General features: G+C 44.7%; 1 protein-coding gene across 2 annotated transcripts in view; it reads right to left on the bottom strand.

Annotated features, from left to right (window-relative positions):
* Positions 1–23,686, bottom strand: part of MCHR2 (melanin concentrating hormone receptor 2) — a 243,944-nt gene extending 220,258 nt beyond the window's left edge. For both annotated transcript variants that reach the window (XM_030195657.1, XM_030195658.1), the window contains exon 1: positions 23,460–23,686. The gene's annotated coding sequence lies outside the window, so the exon portion shown is untranslated. The remainder of the gene's footprint in view (positions 1–23,459) is intronic.
* Between the last annotated feature and the right edge of the window lie 376 nt (positions 23,687–24,062).

The raw sequence follows: 24,062 nt of genomic DNA, 5'->3' as shown, positions 1-24,062 counted from the left end.
TCCCACTGCAGCTCCTTGTAACTCTGGGCAAGTCACTTAACCCTCCATTGCCCCAGGTACAAATAAGTACCTACTACTATTTAGCATTTCTATAGTGCTACAAGGCGTACGCTGCACAAACATAGAAGAAAGACAGTCCCTGCTCAAAGAGCTGCATTGAGCCTGCCATGAGTGGGAAAGCGCGGGGTACAAAAAAAAAAAGAGGCAAATATTACCCAACAGCCCTTCCACAATATTACTCACAAAGATATTAAAAAGAGACAGGCCAAGGACTGATCACTGTAGTACACCACTGGTAACATCCTTTTCGTCTAAGTGAACTCCACTGACCACCACCTCCTGTCTATTTCCACTTAACCAGTTTCTAACCCAGTCAGTGACTTTTCTGTCCAGACCGAGGTCATTCAGTTTATTTATCAGTCGCCTATGTGGAACTGTGTCAAAAGCTTTACTGAAATCTAAGTACACCACATCCAGCACTCCCCCTAAATCCAACTGTTTGGTCACCCAGTCAAAGAAGTTCATCAGCAGAGTCTCACAAGACTTTCCTCAGTAAATCGTTCTTCCTTGGGTCCTGCAATCCATTTGATTCTACTACTACTACTATTTAGCATTTCTATAGCGCTACAAGGCGTACGCAGCGCTGCACAAACATAGAAGAAAGACAGTCCCTGCTCAACGAGCTTACAATCTAATAGACAAAAAATAAATAAAGTAAGCAAATCAAATCAAATCAATTAATGTGTACAGGAAGGAGGAGAGGAGGGTAGGTGGAGGCGAGTGGTTACGAGTCAAAAGCAATGTTAAAGAGATGGGCTTTCAGTCTAGATTTAAAGGTGGCCAAGGATGGGGCAAGACGTAGGGGCTCGGGAAGTTTATTCCAAGCGTAGGGTGCAGCGAGACAGAAGGCGCGAAGTCTGGAGTTGGCAGTAGTGGAGAAGGGAACAGATAAGAAGGATTTATCCATGGAGCGGAGTGCACGGGAAGGGGTGTAGGGAAGGACGAGTGTGGAGAGATACTGGGGAGCAGCAGAGTGAGTACATTTATAGGTTAGTAGAAGAAGTTTGAACAGGATGCGAAAACGGATAGGGAGCCAGTGAAGGGTCTTGAGGAGAGGGGTAGTATGAGTAAAGTGACCCTGGCGGAAGACGAGACGGGCAGCAGAGTTTTGAACCGACTGGAGAGGGGAGAGGTGACTAAGTGGGAGGCCAGCAAGAAGCAGATTGCAGTAGTCTAAACGAGAGGTGACAAGGGTGTGGATGAGGGTTTTGGTAGAGTGCTCGGAAAGAAAGGGGCGGATTTTACGGATGTTGTAAAGAAACCTCTCTGTTTTAGGAGTGTTTCCATTAATTTACTCACCACTAAGGTAAGACTTACTGGCCTGTATTTCCCAACCTCCTCCTTATTTCTTATTTAATGGAGAGAGACCACATCCACCTTTTCTTGTCCTTCAGGACCACTCACAACTCTAGAGAAGTATTGACAAGTCAGACAGTGGAGCTGCCAGAACTTCCCTAGGTTCCTTCAGTATCCTCGGATTTATCCCATTCAGCCCCATCGCTTCCTCTACTTTAGTTTAGCTCGCCCCTCGTGAACACAGTCTTCTGAAATTTGGTCACGGTCTACCACATGTCCATTCTTATTAGCATATATCTTCTGAGGTTCTACTCATGGTACTTCAAATTTGTTGAACAATTCCACTTGATCCTTAAGAGCTTCTCTGTATTGCTTCTCTTCACCTTTAAGCCTCACAATGCCACTTTTGCACTTCCTCCTATCATTTACATATCTAAAGAATGTCTTGTCCCCAAGTATACCTTATTGGACATTTCTTCTTCCATTTGCTTCTTTGGTTGCCCGACTACTTTACTAGCTGCTTTTACATAAGTACATAAGTAACATAGTAAATGACGGCAGATAAAGACCTATACGGTCCATCCAGTCTGCCCAACAAGATAAACTCATTTTACATGGTATGCGATACTTTAGATGTAAACCCGAGTTTGATTTGTCCTTGCCTTTCTCAGGGCACAGACCGTAGAAGTCTGCCCAGTATTGTTCTTGTACTAAGTTCTGAAGCTAACATCGAAGCCCCTTAAAATTTACACTCCAGCCCATCCCTATCTATTCAGTCATTGATCAGGGCGTAGACCGTAGAAGTCTGCCCAGCTCCCATTTTGTTTCCAATTACCGGCGTCGCCGCCCAATCTCCACTAAGATTCCGTGGAACCATTCCTTCTAAACGTTTGAATTCCATTACCGTTTTCATCTCCACCACCTCCTGCGGGAGGGCATTCCATGTATCCACCACCCTCTCCGTGAAAAATACTTCCTGACATTAGTCCCGAGTCTGCCCCCCTTCAACCTCAATTCATGTCCTCTAGTTCTACCATCTTCTCATTTCCAGAAAAAGTTCATTTGTGGATTAATACCTTTCAAATATTTGAACATCTGTATCACGTCACCCCAGTTTCTCCTTTCTTCCAAGGTATATATGTTAAGGTCAGCAAGTCTCTCCTCGTACGGTTTGCAATGTAAATCCCATACCATTTTTGTAGCTTTTCTTTGCACCACTTCCAGTCTTTTTACATCTTTAGCAAGGTACGGACTCCAAAACAGAACACAATACTCCAAGTGGGGCCTCACCAATGACTTGTAGAGGGGCATCAACACCTCCTTTCCTCTGCTGGTTATGCCCCTCTCTACGCAGCCTAGCATCCTTCTGGCCACGGCCATCGCCTTGTCGCATTGTTTCTTCACCTTCAGATCCTCCGACACCAACACCCCAAGGTCTCTCTCCTGAGTCGAGCTTACTAATCTCTCCTCTCCTATCCGGTATCTCTCTTTTGGGTTTCCGCACCCCAAGTGCATCACTCTACACTTCTTAGCATTAAATTTTAACTGTCAGACCCTCGACCATTCTTCTAACATTTGGAGATCCCTTCTCATTGTTTCTACTCCCTCCAGGGTATCCACTCTATTGGCTATTTTCGTGTCATCCGCAAAAAGGCACACCTTTCCTTCCAACCCTTCAGCAATATCTCCCACAAATATATAGACCCCAGCCCCGACCCCTGAGGAACTCCACTGCTCACCTTCCTTTCTTCCTAGCGGATTCCATTTACCACCACCCTCTGCCACCTGTCGGTCAACCAGTTTCTTATCCAGTTCACCACTTTCGGTCCTAAGTTCAACCCTTTCAGCTTATTTACGAGTTTTCTGTGGGGGACCGTATCAAAGGCTTTGCTGAAGTCCAAGTAGATTACATGTAGTGCACGTCCCTCATCCAGTTCTTTGGTCACCCAATCAAAAAAGTCAATAAGATTCATTTGGCTGGATTTTCCTTTGGTAAAGCCATGTTGCCTCGGGTCCTGTAACCCATCGATTTCTAGAAAGTTAACTATCCTTTCTTTCAGCAGCGACTCCATTATTTTTCCTACCACCGACGTGAGACTTACCGGTCTGTAATTTCCCACTTCTTCCCTGTCTCCACTTTTGTGAAGAGGGACCACATCCGCTCATCTCCAATCTCGCGGAACCTCTCCCGTCTCTAAAGATCTATTAAATAAATCTTTAAGAGGTCCCGCCAGGACCTCTCTGAGCTCCTTCAGTATCCTGGGATGTATCTCATCCGGCCCCGTAGCTTTGTTCACCTTCAGATTCTCCAGCTGTTTATAAACTCTTTCTTCCATAAACGGCGCAGTATTCACTCCCTTCCCAGATGTTACCTCGGCAGCCAACCGTGGTCCTTCTCCACGATTTTCCTCCGTGAACACCAAAGATAAATAATTGTTTAGCACATTCGCTTTATCTTCATCACTCTCCGCATAGCCATTCTCATTAACTTTCAGCCTCGCAATTCCATTCCTATCTCTTCTCCTTTCTCCAATATATCTGAAAAAAGTCTTGTCAGCTTTCTTTACATCTTTAGCCATTTTCTTCTTCTGCTCACACTTTCGCTAACTGTATTTCCCTCTTCGCTTCTTTCAATTTAATCCGATAATCTTTTCCGTGATCCTCTCGTTGCGTTCTTTTGCATTTCTTGAACAAAGCCTCTTTTGCTCTTATTTTTTCAGCTACTTGGTTGGAGAACCATATAGGCTTCCTGCTTCTCTTGTTTTTGTTTACTTACCTCACAAAAAGATGAGTCGTCATATTTATAGCAGCCTTTAGCTTGGACCACTGTTTTTCCACTTCTCCTACACCTTCCTATACCAACAGCTCCTTCTTCAGGTATTCCCCCATTTTATCAAAATCAGTACATCTGAAATCCAGTAGTTTGAGTTTTGTGCGTCCGCACTCTGCCTTTGCCCTTATATCAAACCATATGGTGTGATAATCACTATTGCATAGGTGGGCACCCACCCGGATATCGGAAACACTACCTTTATTAGTGAGCACTAGATCCAGCATCAACCCTTCCCTCGTGGGTTCCGTCACCATTTGTATGAGCAAGGCACTTTGACAGGCATCCACAATCTCCCTACTTCTTTCCGATTCCGCAGAAGGGACGTTCCAATCCACGTCAGACAAATTGAAATCTCCCAACAGTAGCACCTCCCCTTTCATACCAATCTTTTGAATATCTTCTATCAGATCCTTAGGCATTTAAGTTGGATCAGTAGAGTATGCCCTTTTAAACAGGTTGGTTTTTAGTAATTTCCGGAAGTTTAGGTGGTCCCGACATGGGCCGTGTTTCAACGCAAAAAAAATCCTGTCTCAGGGGTCAAATAAAATACTCTGCAATGGTAAAAAATTCCAAAATAATCTTTCTAAACACACTGCATCAGGGTATACTACAGGACAGACTGAGCACGTCTTTAGTGCAAAGATGGCTTCCAACAAACTGCCAGATAGGTGCTGAAATGATCTGTGTTAAGTTAGTATTCTGTAAAGGCTGCTTTCCGTGGAGTGGTCTTTATAGAATACTTGCTTAGCACACATGTCATGCCTAACTTTGGGCATGAGCATTTATTTATTTAGATTTTTGCTCACACCTTTTTCAGTAGTAGCTCAAGGTGAGTTACATTCAGGTACTCTGGATATTTCTCTGTCCCCGGAGGGCTCACAATCTAAGTTTGTACCTGAGGCAATGGAGGGTTAAGTGACTTGCCCAAGATCACAAGGAACAGCAGCGGGATTTGAACCGGCCACCTCTGGATTGCAAGACCAGTGCTCTAGCCACGAGGCCACTCCTCCACTTGCCAAAGTCTGGTGCAAATGCCAGTGCCTTACTGATGACAGTTAAGTATGCAAATCCATATTTTCTATAACATTGCGTCTAATTTCTGGGCACGTCCCTGACCTGCCCATGCCCCTCCCATAGCCAGTCCCCCTTTGGAGTTGCACACTATGAAATTTAAGTGTGCCTGTTATAGAATAGGGCAGAGGGCACAACTGCTAATTACTGCCAATGAAGTCCTTGTTAACACCAATTAGTGATTGTAAGTGCCTAATTAGCAAGTCAGTTTAAAGCCGGATCTGCAATCTGCACCCAAATTTGAATACCCAACTTTGGGCAGCTTATAAAAATACTAGGAATCATTCTCGACAAACATTTGATCCTTGAAGACCAAGTTTCTGCAATCAAGTCAAAAAGCTTCAAAACACTATGGAAACTGAAAAGAATTGGAGACTATTTTTGTTTGTTACATTTGTACCCTGTGCTTTCCCACTCATGGCAGGCTCAATGCGGCTTACATGGGGCAATGGAGGGTTAAGTGACTTGCCCAGGGTCACAAGGAGCTGCAGTAGGACCTGATTCCCCCAAGGTCTCAGTCACAAGGAACTACCTGTGCTTGAAGTGGGAATCAAACTCAGTTCCTCAGTTCTCCAGAACCAAAGTTCACCACCCTAACCACTAGGTCACTCCTCTGCACACTCATTGCACCTTATAGTACAAATGCTGATATTGTCCCAACTAGACTACTGTAATGCAGCATATGTAGACTGCAAACAATACCTAGTATGATCGTTGCATACCATCCAAAATACAGCAGCAAGATTGATATTCAAAAAGTCGAAATATGATAGAGCAACCACACTGCTCATAATGCTACATTGGCTCCCAATCAAGGCCAGACTATTTTTCAAAACCAACACAATCAACTTCAAAATACTGTTTGGCATGTCACCGGACCACATGCTAGACATGATCAAACTATCACCAAGAAATGCAAACCCAGGAACTAAAGGTTACCTGTTTCCAACAGTGGCCAATCCAGGTCACAAGTACCTAGTAAGATCCCAAAACAGTACAATACATTTTATGCCGCTTATCCCAGAAATAAGCAGTGGATTTTCCCAAGTCCATTTTAATAACGGCTTATGGACTTTTCTTTTAGGAAGCTATCCAAACCTTTTTTAAACCCCGCTAAGCTAACTGCTGTTACCACATTCTCTGGCAACAAATTCCAGAGTTTAATTATACGTTGAGTGAAGGAATATTTTCTTTGATTCATTTTAAATTTACTAGTTTGTAGCTTCATTGCATGCCCTCTAGCCCTAGTATTTTTGGAATGAGTAAACAAGTGATTCACATCGACCCGTTCCACTCCACTCAGTATTTATATACCTCTATCATATCTCCCCTCAGCCGCACACAGTATTCATGGTGCGGTCGCACCATGGAGCGATACAAAGGCATTATAACATCCTCATTTTTATTTTCCATTCCTTTCCTAAATACCTTACATTCTATTTGCTTTCTTTACTGCCAAAGCACACTGAGCAAAGAGTTTCAAAGTATTGTCAACGATGACTCCTAGATCCTTTTCCTGGTTGGTGACTCCTAACGTGGAACCTTGCATCACATATCTATAGTTCGGGTTCCTCTTTCCCACATAAGTACATAAGTATTGCCATACTGGGAAAGACCAAAGGTCCATCAAGCCCAGCATCCTGTTTCCAACAGTGGCCAATCCAGGTCACAAATACCCGGCAAGATCCCAAAAATGTACAAAACATTTTATACTGCTTATCCCAGAAATAGTGGATTTTCCCCAAGTCCATTTAATAACGGTCTATGGACTTTTCCTTTAGGAAGCCGTCCAAACCTTTTTTAAACTCCGCTAAGCTAAAAGCCTTTACCACATTCTCTGGCAACGAATTCCAGTGCATCACTTTGCACTTGCAGGTGGACAAACATATAGAGTCTGGGTGGAGCATGGGCAGGGTACAAACTATTTCTGGAACATACATTCCTTTACAGAATACGTGGCAATCAGATGCCCTCTGGGTGCCTACATCTATGTGCAGTGTTATAGAATAACCCTGAACATGGTGAAGCCAGAGAGATATTCAAGAGCTGCTACACGAACAACTGTGAAGGCTTGCTGTTTTGCGTTTATTGAATCCTTAAGGAGATGAGGAATTCATGAATTTATGAGGATAAGAACTACCTGGTCTCAATTTTGTTGTAAGTAAGGAGTCAGGCAGGGCTGTTTTGAAGCCTGGAAAGCTATGCTCCTGGGAAGTCTTAGCAAAGAGCTACAATAGCAAAGGCGGGAGCACGTGAATACATAAAGAAGCGTACCGCCACCGAGAGTCCTTGAGAAAAATCATGGTACTAAGAGCCATAAATAACCATGACCTGTCGTCTTTGGATATTACATTAATTGAATGCCAATCACAACATCATCAAGAAAGAGAAATTAATCAACTTGAGAGTTCGTGTGAGAAATGGAGTGCCTCGCACAGACTGACACCAAAGCCGGTCTTATGAACTGCAGGCAGGTTCTAGAAATTACTACGTCTTGTAAAGCCAGTTTTTTTAAATGAGTGCAAGAAGGCAACAATCCTCCGATGAATATAATTTGAGTCTAATCTATTTCAAGAATCAAAGCATGTGTAAAATAATAGCAGCAAGGTTCTGATCAAGCGTGGCAAGTATGAATGAGACTCAAAGAATGAGGTAGAGAAGAAAGGATTTTCTTTAGCAAACGGCATCGACGACACTGACCCCTGGCATGTTGATATCAGTAGTACTACTTCTTTCATGGCTATATTATGAAAGCCTTCAATTTTAAATCTCTGTCCACTTCTTCTGCCTATGAAGGTCTGTACATACCGAAGTAAATAGATGTTCCATTCCATCAGGGCCGCCGAGACACTGAGCCGGACCCGGGGCAGGGCCGCGCTGCTGGTCCCGAAGGAGGGCCACCTCCCCCCTCCAGGATCGCCACGCCCCCCCCCCCCCCCCGCCCCCTGGCTACAACTGCAAATACCTTGGCTGGCGGGGATCCCGAGGCCCCTCCAGCAGAAGAGGTCTTCCTCCAGTGCTGCTGTCCACTCTGCCGCATTTCCTGCCCCGCAGATGCTTTTTTTTTTAATCATGTCGCGCATGCTCGGTTTCAAAACCGAGCGTGCGTGGCCCGAGGGGAAAAGCAGCTGCTTGGGCAATGCAGGAGAGTGAAGAGCAACATGCGGCTGGAGGAAGACCTCCTCCGCTGGCGTGTCCTGGGTGGGACCCCCGCCAGCCAAACCAGAGACCCTGGCCCGAAGTCCTGCTGTGTCTGCTCCTCCCCAGCCTCCAAGGGGAGCCCAGCACCGGAGTTTTCTCTCTCCTGCTCCTGTCGGGACATGATCACCCGGGTACCGTCGGGAGCAGGAGAGAGAGAGAGACCCCGGTGCCTGGTCCCCCTTGGAGACCGGGTCCAGCGAATTTTGACCCACCTGCCCCCCACTCTCGGCGGCCCTGCATTCCATTTCCAGATTAACTCACAGTTTCACCTCCATACCTCGTAAGTCTTGTAATTCTGTTTCTTTACTATAATGTTTAACATATATCTTTCTTTTAACATATATTTATACCATACATCATTCTCCCTAGCCTGTCCTTTCTGAATAGACTGTACAATTTATGAACCATGCCTCTGTGACCACTGCTAAACCCAAGCCAACCTCTCTGCACCAACCGCTAAGCTCTACAATCCCATCCTCTCCGTTAAAGATCCCCAGTACTTGGTTTCATACGTTCTTGAATTCAGATACAGTCCTCATCTCAACCACCTCCGATAGGAGGCAAATCCACAATTCTACTACCCTTTCTGCAAAGAACTATTTTCGTAGATTACTCCAAGTACGGGTGGTGTGAAACAGTTGGTCATACGGGGCCTGATATTCAGTCAACAAAGACGAGAGGGAAACCAAAGCGCAAAGGACTTAAAGATTCTACATATGGTGCCTGAAAAATCTGCGTGGAAAAAAAATACACGCCCAAGTGTATTCTAAATCTAGGCGGACTTTATCGAATAAGCCTAAATTTCCGTGCAGATTATAGAATACATCTAGTGACAGTCTGCGTGACTAAATTTAGTCACAGGCAGTTGCGCCAAGTAAAACTTGGCGTAACTGCCAACGCCTAAATTAGGCGCAGACCAGGTGTATTCTGTAACCAAGGAAACAACAAGGAAAAATGATCTGCAGTCTCCAAGATGGAAGGACAAAAAAGCAGATAGGTAAAAAAATATATATTTTATTACATAAAAATTCAAATCAGCCCTTTTTTATTGACACTGGCCGTGTTTCGCCCAACAGGGCTACGTCAGGGGCTATAAAACAAATAACATATCATCTAAAAATCTTTATTGTAACATCACTATTAAAAATTTATATGAACTCTATTCTAAAAAATTGTATTTTCGAAACATATATTATTTAAATGGAAGACAATATAGTAATGCCCATGTATTGAAAAATATAAAGATAAATGATATATATACTTAATATTATCCAAATCAAAACTAGTATAGCATAAATAACGTACTTAAAAATATAATATAAAACCAATGATTAAATATAAAACCATTATTGTACATAGAGACTCTATAATATAAATATTTTTTTGTTACATTTGTACCCCGCGCTTTCCCACTCATGGCAGGCTCAATGCGGATTTCTGGACAAACGGGCAGATTGCTAGCCTGCCCTCCCCTCCCCTTACTTACTACTGCCCTGGTGGTCTAGTGACCTCTTCTGCCTTCGGGGCAGGAAAGAGCCCCCTCTTTCCTGCCTGGAGCGCTGCCCTGAATGCATCCTTCCTCTTGCTGATCTCGGTGCCAATTCAAAATGGCCGCCGAGAGTTGAAGTCTCGCGAGGTCACATCAACTCTCGGTGGCCATTTTGAATCGGCGCAGAGATCACGAACAGGAAGGATGCATGCAGGGCAGCGCTCCGGGCAGGAAAGAGGGGGCTCTTTCCTGCCCCGAACAGGTCACTAGACAACCAGGGCAGTAGTAAGGTAAGGGGAGGGGGGTGACGGGGTATGTGACAGGGGGGAAGGCAAAATGTGTCAGGGGTGGAGTGAGGGCGTGAAAGGGGGCGGGGTGGGGTGTGAAAGGGGGCAGGTGGGGTGTGTGGTGAGGGCGGTGCATGTGTCCTCCTTTTTGGGGGACAAAATATGGTAACTGTAGATCAAACGCCTCCATTACGAAGCCTCCTTTGTGCTGCTCCTCTCATGTGGGGCAAGCCAGGCCAAATAAATGTCTTCATAATGGCCTTAAAAGAGAGGGTTTGGCACAAATCTCATGAGGGAGAGAATTCTTTATGCTGCAAACCACTTAGATTCATTTTGATTTGGAGTATATCAGATTTGAAGCTTGAAACTTATGAATGCTCTAAACTATTTTAACACCTTTTCTTCCAAATCTATTCCCTTCTAATCCCTGCAATTAGTGTTCAAAAATAACTACAAAAAGCAGCAGTAACATCCCTCACTTAGCAGTTTATACATAAGTAGGTTATAAGTGACAGAATAATAACAAGAGTAACCCATTATAATAACCAGAAATAGCACCCTGCCCATGACCCAAAAGACAATAAACAGCTAGCACTACTCTCGATAAAGGCTCTTTACTGTAAAACTGCTGGAAACATACCCGACAAACATCCAAAGCACGTCCATTAACTGCATAGCTTACCACCTTCTCAATTATCTTCCTCAGACAGGGTTAGGCCAATCCTGGCTTGTAAGTTTTTCTTCAGTGTGCTTCTCTTCAAGAGTGCTTCTCTCCTTATCACTGCTTTAAGTTCACAGGGATTAGACCTTCCAACAAAGAAGCACTCGCAATAGCATACAGCCCACCAGTGGCGTAGCCACAGGGGGGCCTGGATGAGCCAGGGCCCACCTACTTTGGACTCAGGCCTAGGGTTACCATATTTTGTCCTCTGAAAAAGAGGACACATGTCCCGCCCACGCCCCCTGTCACATATTCACCTCCCTTCCCCTTACTTACTATCTATTGCCCTGATGGTCTAGTGACCTCTTCGGGGCAGGAAAGAGCCCCCTCTTTCCTGCCCGGAGCTCTGCCCGGAGCATCCTGTTGCTGTGATGGTCTCGGGATTCAAAATGGTCGCCGAGAGTTGAAGTCTCGCGAGGCCGCCTCAACTCTCGGCGGCCATTTTGAATCCCGAGACCGTCACAGCCACAGGATGCAGGGCAAGGGCAGTGCTCCGGGCAGGAAAGAGGGGGCTGTTTCCTGCCCCGAAGAGGTCACTAGACCACCAGGGCAGTAGATAGTAAATAAGGGGAGGGGAGGCTAGGATAGGCCTGCCGCCCGCCCGTTTGTCCAGAAATCCGGACAAACGGGTGAACTGGCAAAACCAGTCCGGACGCCCAGACATGTCCTCAAAAAGAGGACATGTCCAGGTAAATCCGGACGTATGGTAACTCTACTCAGGCTCGCCCAAAATTGTGACACTCTTTCTCTAGCTGGTGGGGATTTTCTCTCCTTGGGCAGCCAGTGCTCTTCCGAATGTCAGCCAGCAGTACTTGCCTTGAGCTGATGCTGCAACTGGCCCTTCTGCACATGCTCAGTTTTTGTTCATGCAAAAGCAATGGGCATGCACAGCCTGCCGGCAACAGCATCATTTTGAGGCAAGTGGTGCTGGCTGCTTGAGGAGGAGGAGGAGGTCATCTTTAGCTGGCAGGGTTTGAGGATCCCCGCCAGCTCAAGAATTTAATATTTGGGACTTGTGGTCAGAGAGGGGTGGAGAGAGGAGCAAACCGGAAGGGGGGCCGGGGGAGAAACGAATTTCATGCCTGCCCACCTTGGGCTCAAGCCCACTCAAAACTGACCATCTGGTTTCGCCCCTGCAGCCCACCTTACCGTTCTTCCCATACCATGTGCACCAGTGATGTAGGACAACCGTCTCAGGCACATGTCGCTGTTTTATCCTTCAAGGCATCATCCATAATAGATTTTAATGAGATTTGAGTAAATTCTACCTGTTGACCTTCGCCCTAGTGTCCAACCAACATTTTCCCCCATGCCCTCCCTCACCCCCTTCTATAAATCATGTAATTCTTTACCAATCCTACCTAGTTTCGTTTCAAAGTAATCTGAAAAAAAAAAAACAACAGCACATTTACTTATTACTGAACATTATATACCATCATATCTTTCTATCACATGGGAAGGTGCAGAATGTCATTCCACACTATTGAAATATTTTAACTATCTCATAATATGTTCACTGTATTAATCAATCTCATGACAACCTCACCCTAGACAAAAATTGATGAGGGTGGGGGGGAGGTAGAATCTTCAAATGTAACCATATAAAGTTGAGCAATGTCACTCAGACTTCATGATATAACTCTTCAAATGTTCCATTTTGTAAGATTCAATTTATATTTTAAAAAAAACAACACTTTTTCCCCAAGAGTTGAAAACAGTTAGACTCAAGTTCAAAGATGAAGAACAGTAGCACTTATCTTATTTGGTAGAGCTTATCATCTCAGTTCCTACAGAGAGCTGTCAACCACTGTTTTAATCATGCACATTTGAAAGGGTGGACAGGGATACTTAAAAAGTCAAGGGGTCAACCTGTCAAGAGAGGTGTATCTTAACCACCATTACAGAAACGCAGTCTAACCAAAAAGCATTCAGAACATCACCAAGGCCACTGTAACAAGTTTCTGGGATTTATGTATTGTAGTATACAGCCATAATACTGAGGCCGACCACCAAGAAGAAGAAATCCAGGAAGAGCTAGGAAAAGAGGAACCAACGGAGATCTATAATGAAGCTGGAATAAACACTGGTGCCTAACCCGGGAGACATGATGTTGATGGCATTCAACCCCATACAAATTACTCGAAGGCTGATAATAACAATAAATCAAACATAAAAGTATCACAAATAATATTTTTTTTTTTAAAACCCTTCTCCCTCTGCCCCCTTCCCTGTCCAGCTGCAGAAAACCATGCTTGGAAAAGTTGATGGATGGCATCAAATTGAGACATCTTACCATTATGAAAAGCTGTAAGTCTGTACCTAAGGCAATACTGAAAAAATTCTCCTTAAATATAGCCAATTGCAGAATCTGTTTGTTTCCAACCTGCTTCGAGAACCAGATGTGTAGCTGCTACCCCAAAACATAACATTTTATCCCACGGGCCTTCTAGTCCTGTTACAGGTTTATTAAGCAAAATACCTTCTGCTGTTCCAATGATCTTTGCTTCCAAGATTGGAGTTCTTCAAAGACCCTCTCCCAGACAAACTTTGGATACTCCCCTATTGTTAAAAATGTGTTAAATAACGTTTTTTTTTTAAAAAAAAACCTTATAAAAATTGTCATGCCATTAAACTTGGCAGTGAATTTACCTTTGACTAGATGGTATAAAAAACAAATTTTATATGACTTCATGTGTGTTGACTTGTTGAGTAGTGCTTAGATGACGATTCTAGCTGTGAAGTATTAAGTCCAGTGCTGAGCAATTACGTTCTGTGTCCCGTATATGGCAAGACACTTTTAAGATAGGCAGGAGTGGGCTTCGACGGCAACTTCAGTAACTGGAATGTAAGGACAGTGCAAGGTGGATTTAAGAACATAAGAATAGCCATATTGGGTCAGACCAATGGTCCATCCAGCCCAGTATCCTGCTTCCAGCAGTGGTCAATCCAGGTTACAAGTACCTGGCAGAAACCCAAATAGTAGCAAGATTCCATGCTACCAATCCCAGGGCAAGCAGTGGCTTCTTCCTCATATATATCTCAATAACAGACTATGGACGTTTCCTCCAGGAACTTGTCCAAACCTTTTTTACACCCAGATACGCTAACCAATGTTACCACACTCCGGCAACGAATTCTAGAGCTTAACTATTTTTTGAGTGAAAAAAAAATATGTCCTCATAATTGTTTTTAAAGTATTTCCATGTAATTTAATTGAGAGTCCCCCCTGTCTGTACTTTTTGAAAGAGTGAAAAAAAATCGATTCACTTTTACCCATTCTACACAGCACTCAGGATTTTGTAGACCTCAATCATAGCCGTCTCTTTACCAAGCTTAAGAGCCCTAACCTCTTTAGCCTTTCTACGATCTGTGTCCCAGAAATGGCAAAGAAAAGCCAGGATCCAGTATGTTATATCACATTCATTGATGGTTTACATAAGTACATAAGTATTGCCATACTGGGAAAGACCAAAGGTCCATCGAGCCCAGCATCTTGTTTCCAACAGTGGCCAATCCAGGTCACGAATACCCAGCAAGATCCCAAAAATGTACAAAACATTTTATACTGCTTATCCCAGAAATAGTGGATTTTCCCCAAGTCCACTTAATGACGGTCTATGGACTTTTCCTTAAACTCCGCTAAGCTAACTGCCATTACCACATTCTCTGGCAACGAATTCCAGAGTTTAATTACACGTTCAGTGAAGAAAATTTTTCTCTGATTAGTTTTAAATTTACTACATTGTAGCTTCATCGCAAGCCCCCTAGTCCTAGTATTTTTGGAAAGCGTGAACAGACGCTTCACATCTACCCGTTCAACTCCACTCATTATTTTATAGACCTCTATCATATCTCCCCTCAGCCGCCTTTTCTCCAAGCTGAGGAGCCCTAGCCGCTTTAGCCTTTCCTCATAGGGAAGTCGTCCCATCCCCTTTATCATTTTCGTCGCCCTTCTCTGCACCTTTTCTAATTCCACTATATCTTTTTTGAGATGCGGCGACCAGAATAGAACACAATATTTGAGGTGTGGTCGCACCATGGAGCGATACAAAGGCATTATAACATCCTCATTTTTGTTTTCCATTCCTTTCCTAATAATACCTAACATTCTATTTGCTTCCATAGCTGCAGCAGCACACTGAGCAGAAGGTTTCAACGTAGCATCAACGATGACACCTAGATCCCTTTCTTGGTCCGTGACTCCTAACGTGGAACCTTGCGTGACGTAGCTATAATTCGGGTTCCTCTTTCCCACATGCATCACTTTGCACTTGCTCACATTAAATATAATCATGAGTATGACTGTTGGGCAGACTAGATGGACTATTCAGATCTTTCTCTGCCATGATCTACTACGTTAGTATGAATTTGATACCTAGAGCCTAACTCATCAGCCAACCAAATCTCGATTTTATGAATTAGGACATACATGGAACTCAGGAAAAAGTAAACCGTAGGGACCAAAAGGGGTGAATTTCCCACTCCAGGACAGACTGCTGTACTTATATTACTCCCAGATCTGATGGGATTTCAGCTGCAAAACCAGTAAATTGATTAGAAACCTACTAGAGACAGTTCCTCATCTCTGCATAATAAGCATTTGCCTATTCTCATCCTGACAATGCTATTAGGTCTTCCATTTCACAGGCACTAAAGATTCACTTCATTCACTTCCAGTTTTATCCATTCTAATGGAAACGCACGCATATATTCAAAGTAGTTAAAAAGGTTCTGCTTTCAAAACAAAAAGAGCCTCACCCCAAATAGGAGAAAAGATGTCAAAAATAGGACCCCCGCGGTTTCCTTAAAAGCTTTTTAACATTGCATTTGTCAAGTGACATGCATTTCAAGATTTACATGCTGTTGCTTTTAATTTTTTTAAAAAATGGTCTTTGTTGAAATGCACAGCTTTATTCCTCAAACAGATGGCAAATGTTATTTGAATATTTTTACTGCTCTAATTGCCTATTGCTCATGTTTGATCTATTCTTACTGTGCACCGCCTTGAGTGAATTCCTTCAAAAAGGCGGTAAATAAATCTTAATAAATAAATAAATAAAATAGAGGTGCCCTTTCACTAAAGGGTTGGCGTACAGCAACAGGCTTGCGGACTGCCAATCTGGAACTACCTCAGGAGCCCGGCGGTAGCTCCCACTCCCAGCGTGCGCCATTTCTGGCGCTACCAAAATATATATTTTTTGTAGCGCTATTGCTTTCCCAGTGTTAATCAGGCAGTGCTGTGTGCTGCACGGTTATCATCAGGTTAGCGTGGGAGCCCTTACCGCCACCTCAATGGGTGACTGTAAGTGCGCCCCCCCTAAAATGGCCACGCGGCAAGTGGTTCATTTATCGCACAGCCATTCCTTTTCCAGCAATAAAGACAGACTTTTACCCGCTGTGGAAAAAGGGGGCTTCAGCCGACACTAACACAGGCCCCCTTTTACAACAGCTTACTAATAGGACCCCAGAATCAGGCATAGGAGTTGCTCTAAAATAGGGGTTCTCAACCCAATCCTCAGGACACGCCTAGCTAGTCAGGTTTTCAGGATGCCCACAATGAATATGCGTGAGACATATATGTGCATGCAGGGGTGAATTCCATGTGTGGGGCCAAAAAAAAGTGCTGTTCTATAAGTTATAGTTAATTGCATTCACTATACTGCACTAGCTAGCGAGCAGAGTAGGTTTACAAATTTAAAAATATCAAACTGTAATATCAATACAATAGCACACCAAGCACACAAGAAGAAAGGGAAGAAGGGTCACTTGGAGGGGCATAATCGAAAGGGACGCCCAAGTTTTGCTTGGATAAAGTGGTGAGCTGTAATATGTTGTTTGCCTTTGGGTGAGAAAAGAATGCTTGACCTTGAGTTGTATCGAGGTGAGCCCTATGAACTCTAAGGTCTGTACCAGCTGAAGATGTGATTTGGGGTGGTTGATGACAAATCTGAGGAGTTCTATGAGTCTTACTGCTGACTGTATGAAAGAGGTGCAGACTGCTGAGAGGCTGCCTTGATTAACCAATCACCTAGGTAGGGAAAGACATGTATGCCCAACCTGCGAAGTATTGCAGCTACTACTACTAAGCACGTCATGAAGACTCAAGGAACAGACGCCAAGCCAAATGGTAAGACCTTGTACTGATAATGCAGAGTTCCAAACTTTCTGTGTGTAGAGAGAATAAGTATGTGTGTATAAGCCTCCTTGATGTCTAGAGAGCAAAGCCAATTATTGAGTTGTGAACCCAGCGATACCATGTGGATCTTCTCCTTGAGTAAAAAACTTGTTGGTACCATCTGAGAAAGCAGAGTGGATGCAGGGTAACTAATAGCCTGAGCAGGCGTAAGAAATCTGGAAGACCTCAAAGACTCTCGATGAGAAATAAACTGGAGACAAGGACAGCGGTCATTGCGGCATGGATGCTTTCTGTGCATCAAGGAAATCAATGAAGGAGAGGTATGGGCTGAGTACCTGGAGGAAGAACGATGGCAATGCTTCTTAGATTTCTTGCACTGTGGTCCCTTGATGCACGCAGTACCGATGATGAGGACATAAAGTCCTTACACGTTTGTGGCATCAAGTCCAATGTTGCACCCTCTTAATGTTACATGAGGGCGCCCAATGTCGATGCTGGTTCCGATTCATGTATTGAGTGTCCTGCCATGCTCGATGTGGATGCCGATGTCAATACAGAACCAAAACGTCTTTCACACTGGACTCTGTGGGCTTTAAGGGTCTTTACTTTCATGCGCTGGCAGAGGTTACACTTAATATCCCGCTGCTCTGGGCCTAGGCGGTCCAATTATGGCGGTCTGTGCCTGAAATAGTCCTGTTGCATCAAGTACACTTCTTAAAGCCACTTGGCACCCTCAATGACATTGAGGGGAAAATGGCCAATGCTAAGGCATGGAGTGGAGGAGTGGCCTAGTGGTTAGAGCAGCACCTTTGCAATCCAGATTGTGTGCCCTCCTGTGACAGAGAAATATCCTGAATGTAACTCACCTTGTGCTACTACTGAAAAAGGTGTGAGCAAAATGGAAATATAATTATTGGGGTAAGCTTTATAAAGCTTTTGTTTTTTTCCACATATAAAACTGGTTTTACACACACACAAAATATCTTTTGTAAAAATTGTGGGGTGTATACACATATAAAAAGTAGGTGCATCGAAACAGTGCATTTACTTCCACGATCTGCATTATAGGCATTGGAGTGGTTGCACCTCTGGGCAGAGAAAAGATAAGAGTTATACTATACCTGTGTATAAAGTATGCAGGTACACATACAGAGGATCTGCACACATTTTCAGGTGTCAAACAATCGAGATTTTCCTCACAAAACTGGGAACATGGCCACAAAATCATATGTTTAGCCAAAAGACACAAACTGTCTTAAAAAATGCTATTGTCCTAGGGGGGAGCTGACTAAGATGGCGCCAAGACCAGACGTGCAATGCTGAGCTCCAGAGATTTTTTTTCCCTAAATTACAATTTTCTTAGTTAACAATGTCAAAGAGGAAGGGAAAGACTAGAGGTGGTTCCTCCGTACCCTCGGCAGACCCTACTCTTGGTCAGTTACCGATTACAGCATATGCAACGCCATCTGCATTCAGGGGTGCTCCATTGACCGGCACGGAGAGAAGTCCCGGCCAGGAAAGTGAGATATCACTTAGCCCGCAGAGTCCAAGGCAGGTTCTAGAAGCGAAAAGCCCGCTGGGAAGAATGCTCGTTGAGCCATCGGAAGTCGGGGCTTTTGAACGAGAGGAGGAGGGTTCTTCCCATGCTACTGCGATGCTTCAAGAGGGGGATTCCCCCCAAAAATCAGAGCCTTCCACTTACATCCTCAGAAGCTGGGCGGAATTTGCCGGGGCCAGAGTCAACATCTGAGGCGCTGCTGGGAGTGGAAAAGCGGCCTGGCCCTGAGATTGCCTTGCAATCGTTGGAAAGACCAGCAGAGGTAACATTGGAGTCTTTATGGTCAGCAATGGAATCCTTGCATAAGGTTTGTCTTACTTTTGTATCCAATACAAGGTCGAATGCCTCAATGATAGAATCTCTTCAATCTCGACTTTCTCTTCAGGAATCAAGTTAAAAAATGTATGAAAAATCTTTAACTCAAGTTAAGGAGGTGGAATGTAAACTATTACAGAATGCTGATGTGGTTCACCGTAAATTGGAGAACTTGGAAAATGGAGCTAGGTCATTGAACTTGAGAATACTAAATTTTCCTTTTGTTAAATATAGCTCCTCGGGGGACTTACTTCATAAATTTTTTAAAGAAGTTCTTCAATATCCGAAAATGGACTTCCCCCATTACAAAAACTTTATTATTTACCATCTTTATCAGTTCGGGCAGCCAAAGTAAAAGATCAAGTGGGGGCGAATTTGTCTTCTGATAGTTTGGACATCTCAGCGCTTTTGGAGAAATCGCAGGATGAGATGAATTATCGGACCACCTTGTTGGTCTCTTTTGTATTTCTTCAAGATACAGAGGCTTTGATAAGACTGTACTTGAGACAATCAGTTCCACTTCTTTTCATGGGAGAAAAGATTCAGATATTCCCAGTGGTGTTCCTAGGGGGGCGGACACCCGGGGCGGCGCCCCGCCCCCCGCGTGCAGCGCCCCCCCCCCCCCCGATGCAGCGCGGACCCCCCCCCGGCAAAAGACCCCCCCGCAAAAGAGCCCCCCCAGGTGCATGCTGCTAGGGGGGGGTGCCGCAGCGCGCGGCTGCTGCGAGTTTACTAACTTTGCTCGTTCGCTGCAGCTCCCTCTGCCCCGGAACAGGAAGTAACCTGTTCCGGGGCAGAGGGAGCTGCAGCGAAAGAGAGAAGTTAGCGAACTCTCGCAGCAGGCACGCGCCGCGGCACCCCCCAGCGGCGTGCACCCGGGGCGGACCGCCCCCCCCACCTTGGTATGCCACTGGATATTCTCGGATGTTTCAAGACCGACACAGGAAAGAAGAAAAAGATTTCTGTCTATGAGACAAAAACCTTGACTTTGGGTGCTAAATTACAATTAAGGTTCCCATGTAAATGCATTCTTCAGATAGATATACAACAATTCATTTTTTTGAACCTTTGCAACTTCGTTCTTTTCTGAATGCAAGAATTCTTAAAAATGACACATAGAGACTTTTGGACTTGTAGGAAATATAATGCAGTTTTATGATCTTCTCTGCGCCTTTTTCTTTATTTATCCTTGTTAATTTTCCTTTTCCTCTCTTTAGGAATAGAGTATCAGTTCCCCCCCCTAATTGTGGACTACAGCCTATAAATCTTATTATAGATCAGGGATCTCCCTTGATAACTATTTCCTTGTAAATTATGGCACATTGCTCGACAAAGTTCACTTTGAAATTATGTAAAAAAATGTTCTCTAAAAAAAATGCTATTGTCCTAAATGACGTCATTTGCGACGATGGTACTTTCGAAGACAGTTTGTGTCTTTTGGCTGGACATACGACTGTAGCCCTGTGTCCAGTTTTGTGAGGAAAATCTCGATTGTTTTGACTCCACACACACTCAGTAGATGTCAGCCCTCAGTCCTGTAACCCCTGACGCAGCACCGCCGAAACACTGGCCTGTGTCAGGTTCTCTGGTGACTAATAAAGGGGTCCCTTAAGCATCTACGCATGCCTAATGTGCACCAAAACGGAGTTACCACCCGACTACTGCGTGCGTAGCTCTTGTGGTAATTTCATTTTTGGCGTGAGTCCGATACGCGCATCTGAAAACATTTTTTTTTCTTTTCAGGCACACGTAGCAGACATGCAGCAAGAGGCAATACCGCCCAGGTTCTTTACTGCTAGGTCAATGGCTGGCACTAAGGTCTCAGACCCCAAAACGGATGCGCGGCAATTTTGATTTCGCCGCACGTCTGTTTTTGGCAAAATTTTAAAAAGGCATTTTTTTTAGGTGCGCTGAAAAATAATTCTGTGCGCCTAAAACACGCGTCTACACTACCGCAGGCCATTTTTCAGCGCTTCTTAGTAAAAGGACCCCAAAGATTTTTAACCTGTATCCTCTCTCCACTTGAGAGCTGAGTCTCCCTCTGCTTCTTCTTTGACCTTCATTACAATTCATGAAGGGTATTTTTCCTGTGGATCACATATTTTCAGAGCATGTATAAATTTGTGCATGGGAATTTGCACACCCTTAGGACTGGGTCTGGGAGCATTTTTCATAAAGGCACATGAGTGCTTATGCTGTTTTATACAACAAACTGCCTTTTGGACTTTTCACGTAGGCGGTCTGTTATGAAATTATCCTTAGAACTTAGAATTTCTTTGTGAAAGATTATCAATAGAAACCAAACAAAATAAAACATGGAAAAGAAAATAAGATGATACCTTTTTTACTGGACATAACTTAATACATTTCTTGATTAGTTTTCGAAGGTTGCCCTTCTTCGTCAGATCGGAAATAAGCAAATGTGGTAGATGACAGTATATATAAGTGAAAGATAAAAGCACCACCTTCCCAGCCACTGTGATTTTAGCTTAAGGAGATGTTTTTTTGAATCAAACAAACCACTGACAAAGAGCAGAATCATGACCATATTACTAATCGCCACCTACTGGCATTTTCAGTCCAGAGCCCAAGAATTTGAATGACACAGTAACATAGTAGATGATGGCAAAGAAAGCCCTGTACGGTCCATCCAGTCTGCCCAACAAGATAAACTCATATGTGCTACTTTATATGTATACCCGATCTTGATTTGTCCCTGCCATTTTCAGGGCACAAACCACAGAAGTCTGCCCAGCATTAGCCCCGCCTCCCAACTAGTAGCCCCGCCTCCCACTGCCACCCAATCTCTGCTAAACTTTGGGTGATCCATTCCTTCTGAACAGAATTCCTTTATGTTTATCCCAAGCTTTCTGAATTCCGTTACCATTTTCATCTCCACCACCTCCAGCGGGAGGGCATTCTTCCTGACATTTTTCTTGAGTCTGCCCCCCCCCCCCCCTTCTCAAGATCCTGTCTCAAGATCCAGCAGTACCCCTTCAGTTGTTTGATCTCAGGAGGTCTTAAAACAAAAAGAAAAGGAACAAAAAAACGTGGAATTTGAACTCTTCTGAATAAAAGAGAGAAATGAAAATAAACACCACCAAACATGAACTAAATATTTACCTGCCCTACTTTCCCCCCAAAATGAACTACAAAAGCAGTACATTCAAGAAATAGACCTGCCCTAACTGCATACATGAAAAACTAGATTTAGGAAGGGGGGGGAGGCTATAATAATACAAGAATGGGGGGGGGGAGTCTTTTAACAAACAAATAAACCTTCATGCAGTCAAGAGACCTCTGAAAGTATTTTGCAAACAAGAATCAAAAACAAACAGAACACAACAGAAGCCCCCACACACCTCGACACACAGTCTCCCTGCAAATGCCCCGATTTTACACCCGAGGAATCCTTCTCCCTTACAAAGAGAGAACAGCAGTCTGGGGACACGAACCGGGGCAGTGTGTGTGCCTGCACTTGCAAACAGGTCGCAGCAGAACCAAAAGCAACTGGGAGAAAAACAAGGGAACGGAGCCGCAGCTGGAGGAGGGGGGGGGGGGGGGTTGCAATCCTTTACAAAGAGAGAGCAGATCATTAGAACAGTATCTGAATTGCTTTGCATGCGATAGAAACCCTGACTGAGGTTAAGTTCGACTATCCCAGCATGCTGAACTGGAACCAGTAACGGGGAGCAGAACTAGAACTGGGACCGTTGCATATCCTTTTGCCCTCAGCCTGGATTTTTGCCATTTATAAAGGTCACTAAGTAGGGGGATAAGAGCTTCTCACACTGAGCCAGATTGGGGGGGGGGGGTTGGGCGGGGATAATGACACCCCGTCCTCTTCTCCTAAGAACCAGAACCAGATGCTGAGATTACTGGGTCTGGCCGGGTCCCGACTGACACAGCTGCAATCCTAAATCCCGAACTGCTGCACCCCAAAGCCCACGCACCTGTGCATCCCGATAGGAAAAAAAGAACCCCGTTTTGTCCCTGCTCGTGCTGAACTCGGCACTGCTGGCACTGTGACAATCACCTGGCTACATGCAGGAAGCTCCTTCTGTCGCCCTGGCACGGAGAAAAGGACAAGCTGAACGCGCTGGCTGGAAAGTGGCTCCCAGGGGTGGCAGCACCAGATGGTGATCTTTTGCAGATTGAGCTCCAGCAGCCGCACCGAGTGGGGTTCAAAATGTTTGCTCGGGGTGGGAAAATCCTGTTCCAGATGTGCCCCCATACACCCCCCCCCCCTCCAGTGCAATGATTTCTATCTTTTTTCCTTTGCCTAAACAACACGGTTGAAATGTGAACAGACTAAAACGCTCAAAGTTACCTAAAAAAAAAAAAAAAGAAAAAACGTGCAATATTTGCACGAGGATTCTCACCGCCTGCTTTTACACGAGACGAGAATTAAACAGTGAACCTCTCAGTCACTCGCACCATTAAAAGACATATTCTACAAATCATACCGGTCCATCTCGGTCTATATACTTACTTTCTACAGACATACAGGACCGGGAAACTTGCACCGCTGTCTGGAACCCAGCAGGGAAGAAGAAATCCTCACCCAAACGCATCGGGGAACAGGTAAAAACCCAACAGATCCGATCCGGGCTGCTCTTCAAAAGAAAAGTGAACTTGCCAAGCCACCCGGAGAGAAGAAGACGCCTAGTCCAGCGGTTGCCCGCAGATCAGAGGCGGGGGGAGGGGCGGGAGCGCACAGCTGGCCCGTCCTCTGCGCCACAGCTGGATTCCGGCGACTGGCCCAGTGAGCAGCTGCTGCCAGCGGTTTTTAGTACTGCCGGGGGGCGTTCCCTTACCTCGCTGGAGAGACAGGCAGAAAGAGTGCAGCCAGAGACAGGTAGGGAGATGGGGGGTTGGAAGGGGGGAGCAGCAGGATAGGAAACAATGAATGAGAGGGAGAAAGAGGCAATTGGAAGATTAAAAGCATGAGAGAGTAGCCAAGGGAGGAGGGGGGGGGGGGGGGGTGAGCACACAGACGGATTGAAAGGGCAACCAGGATAACAGAACAAGACTGACAGCTTAAGTAATGCAGGGAAGAATGACAGGGCTCAAAGAGAGAGGTTGCTTGAAAAAA

The sequence above is a fragment of the Microcaecilia unicolor genome, chromosome 3 (assembly GCF_901765095.1).
Source record: "Microcaecilia unicolor chromosome 3, aMicUni1.1, whole genome shotgun sequence".
NCBI lineage: Eukaryota > Metazoa > Chordata > Amphibia > Gymnophiona > Siphonopidae > Microcaecilia > Microcaecilia unicolor.
The sequence above is the reverse complement of the archived record's forward strand: the minus strand, read 5'-3'. Positions and strand labels throughout refer to the sequence as shown.